Source organism: Chaetura pelagica, unplaced genomic scaffold (assembly GCF_000747805.2).
Source record: "Chaetura pelagica isolate M959 unplaced genomic scaffold, ChaPel_1.0 scaffold531, whole genome shotgun sequence".
Taxonomy (NCBI): Eukaryota; Metazoa; Chordata; class Aves; order Apodiformes; family Apodidae; genus Chaetura; species Chaetura pelagica.
In genome coordinates this window covers 4,383,741-4,398,011 of record NW_009952362.1, presented here as the reverse complement: position 1 = coordinate 4,398,011, position 14,271 = coordinate 4,383,741, and the positions used below count along the sequence as shown (strand labels likewise).

Below are 14,271 nucleotides of genomic sequence, written 5' to 3'. Positions count from 1 at the left end.
AATGCCGAGACAGTTTTCAGTAAATACTTAATGTTATGACATCCTGTGAGCTTCCTCAGAGTGTTACTGGAAGCCTGTCTAAGCTTGCCAAACTTCCAGCAATTTTTTTTTGTTTTACACACTTGACAGATAAGCAACTCAAGTGCCTCAACCACCGTTCCCCACTAAGCTGGGAGTGGGATGGTTCAGAGGAACCAGCTGTGCCAGGTGCTGCTGCTCTAGCTCATTCCTCCAGCCTGATTCACCACATCTCACCTGCAGCTAGTGAGACAGCACGAGCCCTGTTTGCCTTCAGAGGGCTGTTGACTCATTTTAGTTGGCTCTGTCGCTGTCTGGATATGAACCATTGAGGAAAAAATGTCTGTACTGTAGGGGAAAAAGTCAAGAAAATGGGTATTAATGCCTTCAGGTAGGGAGTAGGTGATGGGAAGAAATGGCCTTGGTGGAACACAAGCTTTGGCTTCACCCCAGCTCTGCAAATCTTTGGTCTTGGGTTTTGTTGCATACCTCTGTGTTTGACTCTTGCTCTCCCAGAAGTGTTGAGACCTCATGGTGGAAGGGGCTGAATGTTGAGTTCATTGTGAGCTGCCTTCAGCTTGCTTGGGAAAACCAGAACAAACGTTTCTGCTAGTTTCAGCCGTGGTTTTGTGGTTGCAGCCTCATGTTTGAATCTCCAATTAAAAATATCCTGTGGCATTGCAGGCATCTCAAAGCAGCAGAAATTTAGCAATGATCTTTGGTGACTGGAAACCACTGAATTTTGCATCGAGTTTGATCTCCAGCATCACACCTCTCCAGCTTGAGTAGTGCTTTTGAGCTGGCAGGTCACTCACCACAGAGCAAACATCAGTGGTCAGACTCTGGAAGTTTTTGCTTCAAAAAACCAACCAAACAAAAAAAACCCTGTGATGGAAGAAGATGTACTGTGCCATATACAAAACCAGTCCTCTAAGAAACTTCTTATCTCTGAGGGGTTAGCAAAACCCCTCCCCTATTTGGAAATGAGGAAAGCAAGATTTAATAAGCTGAAAAGAGAAATGGGAGTTGGAGGCATCTAGGTTTTGACAGTGGCATCTTCCTCCTGTTTGCAGCAATCACAAAGGTTTTCTGTAAATATGTTTTGAGACACAGATACTCATGAAACTGCATTTCTAATCTGTGCTAGGGAGCACTGGGAAAGCTAAAGAAATTTTTTTGGCAGCAGTTCATCTTTCTTAGCCTACTGTATTTAACCAATCTGTGTCCCTTTTAAATTCTAATGACTTCCTCAGGCATCACAAACACTCTGGCCTTGTCACTTCTCCTTTTGAAGTTTGCTTCTCATAATGCTGCCTTTTCTGAAGTGCTCCTGCTGTCAGTTAGCAAACCTGGTCCAAAACACTCCCCTGCTTCAAGCTCACTTAATTCCTTTTCAGTTCCAAAGAACAGCTCTCCTGTAGCTGGCTGCTGACTCACCCCAGAAAGGTAGCATGCCTTGTGCCAGCCAGGAGAACAAGTTCCTGCAGCCACCTACATTGGGGCAGAAAACTTGGACAGCAAGATGACTGAGGTGGCAAGCAGAGGGTGCAGATGCAGTGAGGTGTGTTAAGAGAAAAACATGCCATGGTGAAGCCAGAATCTGAGCATTGGTTGATGCTGGGTGTATGTCTATGCTGAAGCTTGGGGCATCAGCCCCATCATCAAAGTTCTGTGCCAGTGAGCACCGTGCTGTCCCAGGATGGTGTTTCCAGGACCTGGTGCCATGCTGTGTGAGCATGCCAGCCTGCCTGGGGCAAAGTGGAGATGCTGTAGCATTGAGAGAGATGAGCCCTCACACATACTTTTCTTGACTGACCTTCCTTCCCACTCCTTCCTTTATTCCCCACTACATCTTCCTATGGTCCTTACCAAGGTGCTTTGCCCTGCATCAGGGATTTTTCTTGTCTTCTGCTGCCTCGTACCAACATGAAACAGTCATCCTCAAATGCCCTTTTGGGGTGACATCCTAAGACAGGCCTATAGGAGAGGATGTGGGTAAAACATACTGGAGCATTGCTTCTGAAGCACTCTGGGTGAGGATGGGCAGCTATGGGAAAGTGCAACATATTATTTTGTTGTTGAGAGGTTCCTATGGGTCCAGTTTCTCTTCTAAAATCTCTGAAACCATTTTCTGCACTTTCCAGGAGGAAGAATTTGCAGAAGCATGTCCCACCTGGAAATTTCAGATGTTATTTTAAATGGAAAGGAAAATTAGATTATACATTTATTGAATGCCATGGAGAAAGTGAGGGGCTTGATAGGTTGAGCAGCCCTCAAGAGCTTGGCAGCTCCTGCATCTGTGCTTTTTGCTCTGTGTTTCGTGCAGTGTGTGACCTGTTCAGCAGCTGTAACAGATGTTCCTGCTGGCAGCCCTCAAGAGCTTGGCAGCTCCTGCATCTGTGCTTTTTGCTCTGTGTTTCGTGCAGTGTGTGACCTGTTCAGCAGCTGTAACAGAGGATCATGCTGAAGGCTGAGATGGAGCTAATTGCTGCTTCTGGTCCTTTCTGTCTGGCTACCAGGCCAAGCATTTCCCCTTGGGTGGTTTTTCACGTAGTTGAGTATCAGGAAGGACCAGCTGTGGGTGGTCAGTGAAGTCGCATCAGTGCCAGTGTGAGAGAAGTGACTGTCAAACAAAATTCGTGGTTTGGGGGCAAAATTAAAAGGTGATACTTGATTTTTTTTTTAGCCAAAATCAAACAACGAAAGACTAAGCGCAATGATAAGCTCTTCAGGGGACCAGAAAGAGAGACATAGAGGTTACATCCAGTTGTTTGAGATGGATCTCTCTGTGTGGGAGAGTCCATGCTCCTTCCCCTCTGTGGTAACTTAAGAGTATGGAGCAGCCTCCAGATAAGACAAATTCAAAATCCCTTCAGTCAGGGGAAGGATTTGAATCCATCCTCCTCACCTCAAAGGTAAGGGCAAGAGGGCAATTGTCTGGTCTTTGAGGATCCAGCTTCTTCCCACCCTCTCTTTTTTCTTTCTTTGGTTTGTTGGGGTTTGTTGTTGTTTTTTCCCTGAAGTGAGTCAAACCAAAATTACTTTATCTCCAAAAAAAATCACATTTTAAAAAATTGATTTGGATGAATTGTGTAACAAAATACGCCTAACCCTAAAAATGGGGAGTGTGTTCCTGGTAACTTGTCTTTCCCTTCCCTTCATCTGCCTGTCTGCTTCTTAGAAAGCTCAGGCAAGCAGATAACAATAAAACAAATGAAATTGCAACAAATCATAACAGAAACAATCCTCGTGTTTTTCCTAACATGAGAAAACTGAAAGGCTCTGTGGCTTTGTGCTCCCTGGCTGCCTCAGCTTTGCCTTTGGGGCTGGAGCTTAAGTGCAGAATTGGTGGAAGGAAAGTCAAAGGTGGAGTGGATGTTTGGAGTGGCAGCCCACAGTCCCTCCCTGAGCAATGTCCAAAATGCTCTGCTCTCTGGATGGGCAGGTGAAGCAACATCTCTGCTGTCTCTTTTTCTCTGGGCTGTCAGCAGGTTGAACAGCCACCAGTTTTTGGTACCTTCTCTGCAAAACTGGTAGGCAGCTGGGGGTGCTGGGGCTGTTCCTTAGCAGGCAGTTGTGAGGTTGTGCATTGATTTGTACCTCTAAGCATTAGAAAACTATCTTGAGGGCAGTTCCTGCTCGCAAGGTTCTGACTGTGTCCTTGATTAAATTGCTTCCAGTGCTGGAGGCAGAGCCATGGATGAGCCAGGCTGCACTTAGTAGTAAGTAAATAAAGAGTTCCTTCAAGTTATTACTTTCATTAAATCTATTAATTCATTAGTGCCAACACTTAACTATGTTACATTCACCTTTTGGATGGAAAACCCAGCAATGTGGTTTTGAGTGAGGACAGTGTGGCCTGTCCTGGGCACAAGCTGCTGATTCCACACCACTGCTACCCCAGTAACTGGGGCAGGAAGGTTTCTCAGTTACTGGGGATAACGTAAGTATTCATTAGCATGGAGTGCTGAGAAAAGAGACATGCTGGGCTGGGTAAATCATATCCAAGCTGCAAGGGTGCCTCCCAAGTCTGTTAAGAGGGAGCTGAAAGAGTCAAACATTAATTTAGAAAAGTTCCAGGGAAGATGTATTTGCTGGAAGGGCTTGAGCTTGTTCATCAGCAGTTTCTTGTCACAGATTTTCTGCTGAAATGGTAAATGAAAATAATGATCTAACTCTAAATCTGTGATAGGATTAGTGATACTTTGGGCATATTTATGTAATGGGTTTCAGGGATTTAATTCTGAGTATTGTTTCCAATCTGGATAACTGGCTCTCATTCATGTAAACAAAGTGCAAGACACACAAAGTAAGAAAATCTTTCTTATCCAGTAAATGGTTGTTTTGCTGGTTTGAGAACTGTCTTTCATTTTCCATGCCCCACAGTCAGGATAGAAAGGAAGAAGTTTTCCAGTTCACATGGTAAGAAAGAAACACCAGTCTTTGTGCTAGTTCTCTGCTGCCTCACCCTCCCTGGGCTCCTGCTGGGCCCTGCTGAAGAAGGCAGAGGTGGGATATGGTTGTCTTGTCCTGAGCTTCTGCTTTCCCACCTGCACATCTCCGTGAGTTTGATTTGCTGCTGCTCGATGGTGAGTCTTAAGTGCAGGTATTGGATTCTCCTGTCACCCTGGTAGTTTAACAAGGCTTTTTTCTCAGTCTCGGCAGCTCTTTCAGTGCTTGTCTCTCACAAACCTTGTAAGATATTCCCCCATGCAGCAAAGCAGCTGTGGGCAGTGGGACAGGTCCATCACCATGAGTCAAACCAAGAGCTGTCCAGGAGGTCAGTCACTGCAGCAGCTGCTTACCTTAGTAGGTCAATGTCCATGGCTTCTCTGATTCTTGCCCCATGAGCCTGATCATCACAACCTGTGGGGGGTGGACTCACAGTGAGACAAACAGGAGCCTACGTTGTACCTCCTTGTGCAATGTTGTGCAGTGGTCGCCAGCATCCTGACCCTTTATCTTCACTGGTTCCATGCTGGTTTGCATATTAGTGTGTCACTCACTCCATGTGCTTATGGAAAGTATTGTATCACCATTTTTCCCCCACGTATTGTCACTTGTGTTTTTGCAGAACATGTTTCTTTCACATGGTGAATGGGTCCTGCATTGGAAGAGTAATGCGTGTCCAGCCGTTGCATAAATTGGGAGGCTTGGAAGAGGTTTGTCCTCATGAATGACACTTGTTTTCCCCAAGGCAGCTGATACTTGGCTTTATGAGTATTGGACAGAGAGGCTCTAATGAGAAAACATATTTGGAGGTTTCTTGGGCAACATGTGGGTTAATAACACAGAGGTACCAAAACCTGAACTGCATTTGAAAACCTGTGGAGTGACAAAAGTGCTGTGTGGGGTGTGAAGCAGGGCAGAGCCTCTGTTCCTATAGAGCATGGCTGCAGTGTTAGGACAACACTGGTGTTTCCCCATAGGGCCTATGTGGTGCCCAGCTGCTTTGGTAATCCATGGCTAACAGGGGAGCTGTCTGCTCCTTGGAGGTACCTCTTTTTTGTAAGAGTGAGGACATCCAGCCCTGTCCTCAGGTCACCTCCTGGCATCTGTGCCTTCCCCGTGCATGTGGCCTCCTGTGGTGGTAGATGTTGGAGCCCACCTGGGTGATACTCACTGAGCACTGGTGACTGATGGCAGGGTTTGTAGTTGGACCTCTGAAGTACTGTGTGGTTGTTCCTAAACCTTCTTTTGCCACAGCTCTTAACCCTAAACTGAAGCTGAGCAAATACTGACTTGCTTTGCTCCTTCTTGTAAGGAAGGGGGGTGAGCTTTGGTCCTGAGTGATGTCTGTAGACTAGGGAATTTGGGGGGTGGGATATATATTTTTTTTATTCTAGAGGGAGGGGTTTTTTGGGGTGATGTTTGTTTTTTGAGCAAATTTGTCTGCTAATGATTATGTACCTTAGGATTCCTGAGCAGGTCTCAGGCTTGCACTCTGCTGCATCAACCCTGCTCAGCACTTCAGCTGCATGATGCTCCCTCCCAGTGTTCAGGGTCCCAGGTTACCCTGGTGGGGATGGATAAGGGCTGCCTGCAGTGTTTGGACAAGGGACTGAGCAAGGTTATTAAGGAAGGAATCTAGCAATCAATAATGATGTTGCCATAGGCTCTCCCAGCCTACCCTGAAACACTTCAGGACACTTTTGAAACCTGTTTTTCTCCTGTGCAATAGCCTTGTGCAGTCATTCTGCTTTTCAGCTGCAGGAGCAGAGGCCCAGCCCTGGCTGTTGAGGAGGGCATGGCTCAAAGAGCCCCCTGCAGCAGAGGAAACAGCAAGGAAAAGACTGGGGACTGCAGGGCTGCTTGTCTGTCTTTCTCCCTGACCCCAGAGCTCTTGCTTTTGCTTTCTCAAACATAATTGCTTTCCCCTTCTGTTCTGTTTCTATTGTTCATTAGAGGAATGATGCCATTAAATCAACAGAGAATGGTGGGAAAATGCTTTGATATGAGGCCTTCAGAGGGCATGTGTGTGTGCCTGTGCATGTCCTCTCTTAAAAAAAAACAACACAACACAACCCTCTGTGTATCTGGCAGCTTCCTATAATTTGTGTCGTGCCTGTGAGAGAGAAATCCATCTCCAAATATTTTTGGCAGTTAACCTCCTTTATTTGTATTGAAGTGGTGCAAACTGTGGCTGTTGTTCCAGGGCTGTTGTTCACCCTCATTGTGATAGTTATTCTCCTCAGGACCTTGCAGTTTCCCAGTTGTTGTTTTGGGAATATGGTATATTTCAAGCTTATTTTTTCTATGAGAAAGAGGAATCCTGTGGCCATGCTCTGGCAGGCATTGGGACAGAAGTGTGCCTGCTGTTCTGTTGCTACTCTGTCATGCAGAGAGGGGTGGAAATGTGCTTCCCTCTAGATGGAGCCATGCAGAGTGAAGAACAAGGATGACTCAAAGTCTGCCACATTTTGACAACTGTGCTCCTTAACCCAGGAGCATTGGCAAGGACCTGAGCTGAGGTGCAGGAGCATGTGTTGCCACCTTCATGGAGCAAAGACCACATGAAGGCAGAGGAGAACAAGGCTGGGCTGAACAGGCAGCTGCAGGATGCCTCCTCACACTGCATTTGGGCAGTAGAGCCCCATGTGTTTCTGTCATGTAGTTGAGGATTTTGCATATTTCTTTTTCCTGAACACAGCAGTTTGATTAAAAGTTTGTCAGTAGCCCCTTCCTGGATATAGCTGTGCATTAGATAGCAAATGATGGATGTACTTTAGGTTGCAGGTCAAGTGGTCACCAACCCCACCGGTGAAGTCACCTGTGTAGTCTACTGAGGGGATGGAAAGGAGAGCAGAACTGCACAAGACTGAAAAAAAGTCCAAAACCTTAGCAGAAAACTGAAGGAATAAGGAAAAAAACAGAATAAAGGACTGTGGGGAGAGAAGGGAATCAGTGGTGGCAGCTTTAGAGGAAACTGCATCTCAGTGTCACGCCACTGTAGGAATTGACTCTGGGGCTTGGCAGCAAACATGCTTTCTGCTGCATAAGAATTGTTGGGTTTGTTTTCCTCCCTGCTAAGAAGGGAGCTCACTAGGGCCTGCTCTTGGGGATATTTACCTTAGAAAGAGGACCCTTCTTAACATCCTGCCCTGCCTGACTTGGTCCAGATTTTTCTAGTTGATGATTATCATGATTTGGTTTGATCCTTCCTTACCCTCTCGCTTACTGCGCTGAAGTTTCTTTAGTTGCTTTCCTGATATTTCCCTGGCTCTGTTCTGCCCCAGCAGGAGTTACTGTGTGTTGCACAAGTAATAAGTGACCTGGTCTCCCATGCTGAGGATGCACTTCTCAGGGTGGCAGCCCCGGGTCCCAGCACAGTTTGCTGAGACACTTGGGGATACGTCCCCATTTGCTGGTGCTGTGTGTGTCGCTGAGCACTGGAGCACAGACCTCCCATGTGAAGCTTTGGGGAGCTTCCAGGTTTGAGGGGCACTCTGCTAATATGGCATGCTGCCAACAGAAGAGATGCCAGTTTCTTTCAGATGTCATCCAACAAATCTGTTTGCCAGTGTGAGACCTCCAGTGATTCACCAGTTGTGCTGTCATGGAAAGACTGAGACCCTTTGCAAAGACAGATGTGTCTGTATTGTCCCTGGAGTTTCATGCATGTACCCTCTGTTGCTTATAATAAATGAATATGGCATTAAGATACAAGACTGCTCTGCAAAAAACTCCTTTACTACACAGAAGTTTTCATGTTTTGCTTCTCTCTTCCTTCTCTTTTTTTTTTTTTACTTTCTTAATTTTTCTTGGATGCTGTTTCCCACCTTCCAACGAAGGGAAGAGAAGTCTGTTGTTTCCTCAGCTAACTGAAAAAGAGCTTTGTGTGCATTTTCTGCTGCCGTTTTGTTAAAGTTCAGAGTTCCTAGGTTGGAGCTGCTGCTTCTCAATATGAGTCTTGTTCGAACTTCCAGAGCAGCCCACGCAGAGCTGCTTGGGTTCATCTGTGCAGTTCACAGCCCACAGCCAGCGAGACACATTGTTTTGCCTCTCTCCTTCCATGATTCATACTTTGCAACAAAGAGGAGCCTAATGCTTCCAACGTGAGGGTGAAGCCAGGCAGTAATGGATTTTAGGTACATCAATAGAAGCAGTCTGGGTGGGTTGTGGGGTTGTTTTTTTTCTTTCTTCCTTCCTTGTGAGTGCTCATTATATCTGAGAATCAGACAGCTTTTGTGGCAGTGGTCATAACTGTCTGGCACTTGTCTGGCTTAACAGGGAAGCTGTGATAGTTCTCCAATTTTACAGTTTTCTTATTCTGAGGTATTTTAGCTTGCCTCTGTTTTGTGAATTTTTCATTTTGTTTAATCTAGCAGTGATTCTGTACTGGGAAAGATCACTGTTTACTGGAAGCTTGGTATTTTGTTGTGGTTTTTAATACTATTATTTTCTCCTTTGATAAACACAGCACTTTTCATTTGGCTGTCGTGAGATTATTTTTTTTCCTACAAATATTTATGCAGTTCTGTGAAAAATGGGGGAGTTTCAACTGGTCACCACTGGATTGGGCTTCTTATCCTTTTCTCATAAAAAGTTAAAAGAAGGAAGGTTGGCCAGTCATGGCAGGTGCAAGGGTGGGAAGTAAAGCCTGGTTTCTGATGATCAGAATCAATCTGGACAAGTCTAGTCCACAGTTGTTGGCTTTTTTCTGCTCATCACCCTGGGTGAATGTTAGCAGGGTTTCAGTATGGTGGGGAGGCAGTTCAGAGGAACAGCCTTCTGGGGCTCAACAGAGATGTCACTTGTTTCTGATGCTGTACTTTGGTGAGCCCTTTGCCACGTGTACTTCCTTGCCTTACACTGCCTGTGTGCTCTGAAGCCAGTGGCACCCTGAGCAGGGAGAGAGGAGCCAGGACCACTGCAGAAGGACCGACGTGTTGCTGTACTCTTTGCTTCACTGCTCTTCTGCAAGACCCTGAAGCCAGCAGGTCGGTTTGCCAGAGGAAGGATCTGCTTTGCTGTTTTGGAAGGCAGCCCCACGTTGGGGGTCATCCAGCTGTTACAGCTGTCACCATCCACACATCTGCCTTTCCTCACAGCTGGGGAGAATGGCCTTCTCTAGCTGTCATCATGGGTGACTTTTACCTCTTGCAAAGCCTGACTGTTACTGTAAGACTCCAGATTAGCTGAGGAGGCCTGGGCTGGGTCCTCCTGCTCTGCTGACAGCACTTGCTACTCAGAGGCCCGAATGCTGTCTCTGTACCCACCTGTCCTCTCTGCACGCTCCTCAGCTGCCCTATTGATTTTATGCAGAGAAAGAAAAAGAAACAAGGACAAGAAGGGAAATGTTTCTGCTGAAGCAGCCCCAGGGGAATGCCAGTGCTGCCATGGGATGCCCTGCATGGAGGGATACCTCAAGGTTTCTCTTGGGAACCCCTTTGTTCATGCTGCCTCTGACACTTGCATGAATCAGAGCACTGTTACCAGTTTCACCGTCTCTGGACTTTCCCAAGCTTTTGAAGCAAAAAGTTTGGCATGCCACAGGCTGCAGGGATTCGCTGGGTGCTGTTTGCCAGCAGCTTAGCCCAGCAGAGGTGATTCCAAAAGCTCCTAATTTTGGTAGGAGGGTGGGAAATCTCCCAGCACTTCAGGATCCAAGAAGAACGGTTTGGGAGTGAGAGCTGCAGGCTGACACACAGGATGCTGTATTCCTGATCTGCTGGAGAATACACACATATCCTTGAACAAATCACTTAATCTCTCTATGCTTTAGTTTCCTGTTAGCAAATGATACTCCTTATCTTTCACCTCTCATCCCAGGAGAGGGAAAACTTTGCCTTCTAGTATGTATCTTATTACCGTTCTTTGTCTGATGGCTGGGGCCCCTTTACCTTGATAAAATAAATAATTTAATTTAAATTAAATAGTCTAATGTAATCCTGCCCAGTGGTTACTAAACCACTTGAATGAAAGTTCATTCTGAGTCTCTTTCCATTTCCTCATAAGGCCAAGGCATGAAGTAATTAGATGTAGACATAGGTTGTTATTGTAGAAAAATGACAAATCAGTGGTTATTGGTAGGAATGGCTTTTATAATCTAGTCTAATGGTCATTTACCTTTCAGTGACCTTGGTGTCAGGCAAAATTGGCAGCTCTTTTGCAAGGAATGTGCTTCCTCAATGGGGGCTTTGCAAGCTGCTGCATTTTTTGGCGCAAGCTCCACATGAACTAGGATTGACACTGTGGCAATGCAAGAGGATTTCTGTCTGCAAAGAAAGGCCACAGACTCCTGCCAAAAGAAGCCTTTCTTAGTGCTGTCCTACTGCCATTGAAACAGATCAGTCACGTTTCAAGTAATGCTTTGCTGATTGCTGTAACCAGACTTGCAGCCTTCGAGCAGAGAGAGTCCACTCTGGTCAGAGGGCAGCCCAGGAGTGTCTGTAAAAAGGATTACATTGTCTTGAAGTAAAAGGAGTGAAAACATCTCTCATCTTCCAGTGTAAGAGGAGCTGATAGATCTTTTTGCAACCCCCTGTAAATCCTAATTACCTCAGCAGAGATGTGGCATTTCTATACACTCAAAAGTTCACCTCTCAGTGATGATCACCCACTCATTGCAGATACAAATCAGCCAAATTTTCTATTGCTATGATGATCCTACACCACTTCCCATCAACTGGTGCAAAATCCCTATGATTTTATCCAGTGACTGGTACCTGTGGCCATGGAGAAGTGCAGCATGATCTGAGCAGTGCAGCACTGTATAAGGGTACCCCATATGTGTGGCCATGCTTTGTAATGAGATGCAGTGGTTGTATCCTGGGGCTTGGGAGGAGAGGATTCAGTAGAGGTATTCACAGTCACCTTGACAAATTATCTAAATTCTTCTGGGCCAATCTCAGCCTTAGAGGTAATCTCTCATTTTTCATGAAAAAGTCTGCATTTTTGGAATTCATATAGAATCACAGAATGGTTAAGTTTGGAAGGAACCTTAGAGATTATCAGGATCCAACCTCCCTGCTATGAGCAGGGACATCTCCCACTAGACCAGGCTGCACAAGCCTCATCCAGCCTGGCTTTGAACACCTCCAGGGATGGGGCATCTGCAATTTCCCTGGGCAACCTGTTCCAGTTCCTTCCTGCCCTCATGGTGAAGTGCTGTGGAAGTATTTGTTTGAGATAGCGCCAGAAAGATTACTTGAGTCACATTGTAATTGGAGGTTCACCAAGAAGTGCTACAAGAGTTGAGAGGAGTAATGTAGCTGTGGAATAAGGTTTTTTCAAAAGCATCTCTGAGAATTGTGCTGCCCTGTGACCCAAGGTTCTGTCTACTCCTGATCTGTCCTCCTGCTGTTCACAACCATTTAATTTTGCAAACAAGTTCCTTGCACCTGTAACTATTGCCCTGCAGAGCAAGCCTAGGAATCATCTCTTTACATGCTCTCTTTTCTAAACTGCTAAGATAAGGAGAGCAAAACAAAGCAGCTTGGAGGGGGAGCCATTTGTGTCTGGCTGCTTTGGATAACCACCAACCTTGTTTTTCCATGAGCATGTTCACAACATCATCACCACAGCATGATAGGTCTTTAGCTGAGATCAAGCAGCAGTTTCCAGCGTTAAAAATCCTGAGATGGTTTGAAATACATGGGTTCTCAACTGATTTTACTCCTATTCACCTGCTGGGACCTGCTGTGATTCTTGCTTGCACAGAGGATCTCACAGACCCCCATCATAATCATCCTTAACTTCTCACATTTATCACTCTGATAAGTATTAGCTTGTTTTCTGTCTGGTATGAGAGAATAAATGGTCACATTCATTTCAGTGGCAGTTTATTATTGCAGGTATTGGATTTGGATTGGGAATGTCCAGCTGAGATCAAAGAGATGCTTCATAGGAGCAGAGAGTTTATTTGCTGCTCCTTGCTGAAGAAGAACAAAATGAATCTTTCTGAAGACCCTGAAGTCAGAACCCACTGAAGCCTGAAAGAGTCTTTCCACTGACCTCTCTGTCCCAAATGTGTTCTAAATGAGTTGCTTTGAGTCACTAGAAGCCTGAATTCAGCTTTGGTGGGCTGGAAAATGTAACCTACTGTATGGGCTGTGCTTTTCATGAGATCTTGACCCTGTGTATGTGCTTGCTGTGGATGCCTAGGAGAAGAATAAAGTCATTTCCTGCAGTTGTGGGGGTGGAGGGGAGGGAATGAGAATTATACCACATACAAATGTGGTATCATGACTTTCACATAGGCAGCTGTTGGGAGCTGACCTGCTTCTGAAGCTTCAAATTAAGTATTCTTTGAGCTGTGTTTCTTCTGATACCATCCCCAACACATAATTGTCCTGTCCACCAGGATGAACTAAGAGGAACATATATTTAGGCCTGACCAGAAGGAACTGACCTCAATTTACATCTTCTGCAGTGAGCAGCTGAAGCAGGGGAGTGAGTACAGCAAGGCTGTGATTTACACTGGTGGAGTTTCCTTAAACTTAGAAGAAGCAGGGTCCTTGAAGCTGGAGAGACACTGGTTATGAGTGTGTTTGACAACAAATGCTCACAGTTCAGGGTTTAATATCAGTGACATCTAATGTTATTGTCACCAAATACTACCTGTTTCCTCACAGTTAATGAAAAATGCTGTTGCTTCTGGAAGTGATTCTTGCATTCTCTGGATGGTTGTGGTTTATAGCTGGGCAAAACTTCAGCTGGGCAGAAACACTCAAGTTGGCACAGCATGGTAAAGGTGTTTACCATTCCCTACTGGTCCTAAATCAGACCAGAAGGTAATTAATTGGGTGTAGAAGGTATAAAATGAAGTGTTAAGAACTACCAGTTGGTAGTCTCCTCTGGAGTCATTATTGATTGATCTGGAGCCATTAGACTGTTTTACAATGAAGCTAGTGAAGATTAAAACAGCTTGAGACAGTGAAAATTAATACAGCTAGAGAGCAGCAGCATGTTTTTCAGTTAATGGCTGGCATCATAAACCTTTGCAGTGTAATTTATGCTTTATTTATCATTATTCTAACACATCAACCTGAGGAAGGGTTGCCTGTTGGCAAAAGATGGGGGAGTAAGGTGATGGCTGCCTCCTGATCATAGAAAAATATTCTTTGTGACCTTGGAAGTGGCAGCAATAGATGTGCTTCAGGTGTGTTGCCCTATGAAGCTAAAATATCAATACTTTTCTAGTTCATCCCTGTGTGCTGTGACTCAGAGGGGTACCACGGGAACACACAGCATGGAAATGCTGTCAGTAAAGGGAAGGGAGCACTGGCCCAGTTGGGTTATCCCTATGTCACATTCCTTGGTGCTGTGCTGGGGACTCAGCCTGGTTTGCAGCCTGGGGGTGGCAAAGCCAGGCTTTGCTGCCCATCTACCCACAGCTGTGCAGCGTCGGGGGGTGATGCAGGGGGTAGTGGGGGAGCCTCCAAAGGGGAGGAACTGCCCCAGGTGCTTTTCTGTGCTTTTCCTGCACACTGTCATTCTCATGTGATGCTTCCTCTCTCCACCTAATACTCTGTCATTTCCTCCCTGGAATGGGCTCCTGCCTCTGCTGCTGATTAGCTCATGGTAAACTTTGCTGAGAACAAAAGCAAGCAATGAAATGCCTGTTGCTTCAGTGTGAGCCTTGTCAGAGAAGTGATTTGTTGGTGGCAGAGCTGAGTAGCACCTCCTCAGATGGAAAACAAATCTACTAGCCTGGCTGAGCTGAGTTGCTTGTTGCAGGTGTGCAAGGATGTCTTTGGTACAACAGGTCTTCCTGAGGGTCTCTGAGATGGTGCTCAGTCTTGGGTCTTC

At 45.7% G+C, this 14,271-nt stretch overlaps 1 protein-coding gene across 1 annotated transcript in view; it reads left to right on the top strand.

Moving 5' to 3' along the window:
- Positions 1-14,271, top strand: part of AFAP1L2 (actin filament associated protein 1-like 2) — a 68,358-nt gene that overhangs the window by 26,933 nt on the left and 27,154 nt on the right. The window lies entirely within an intron of this gene.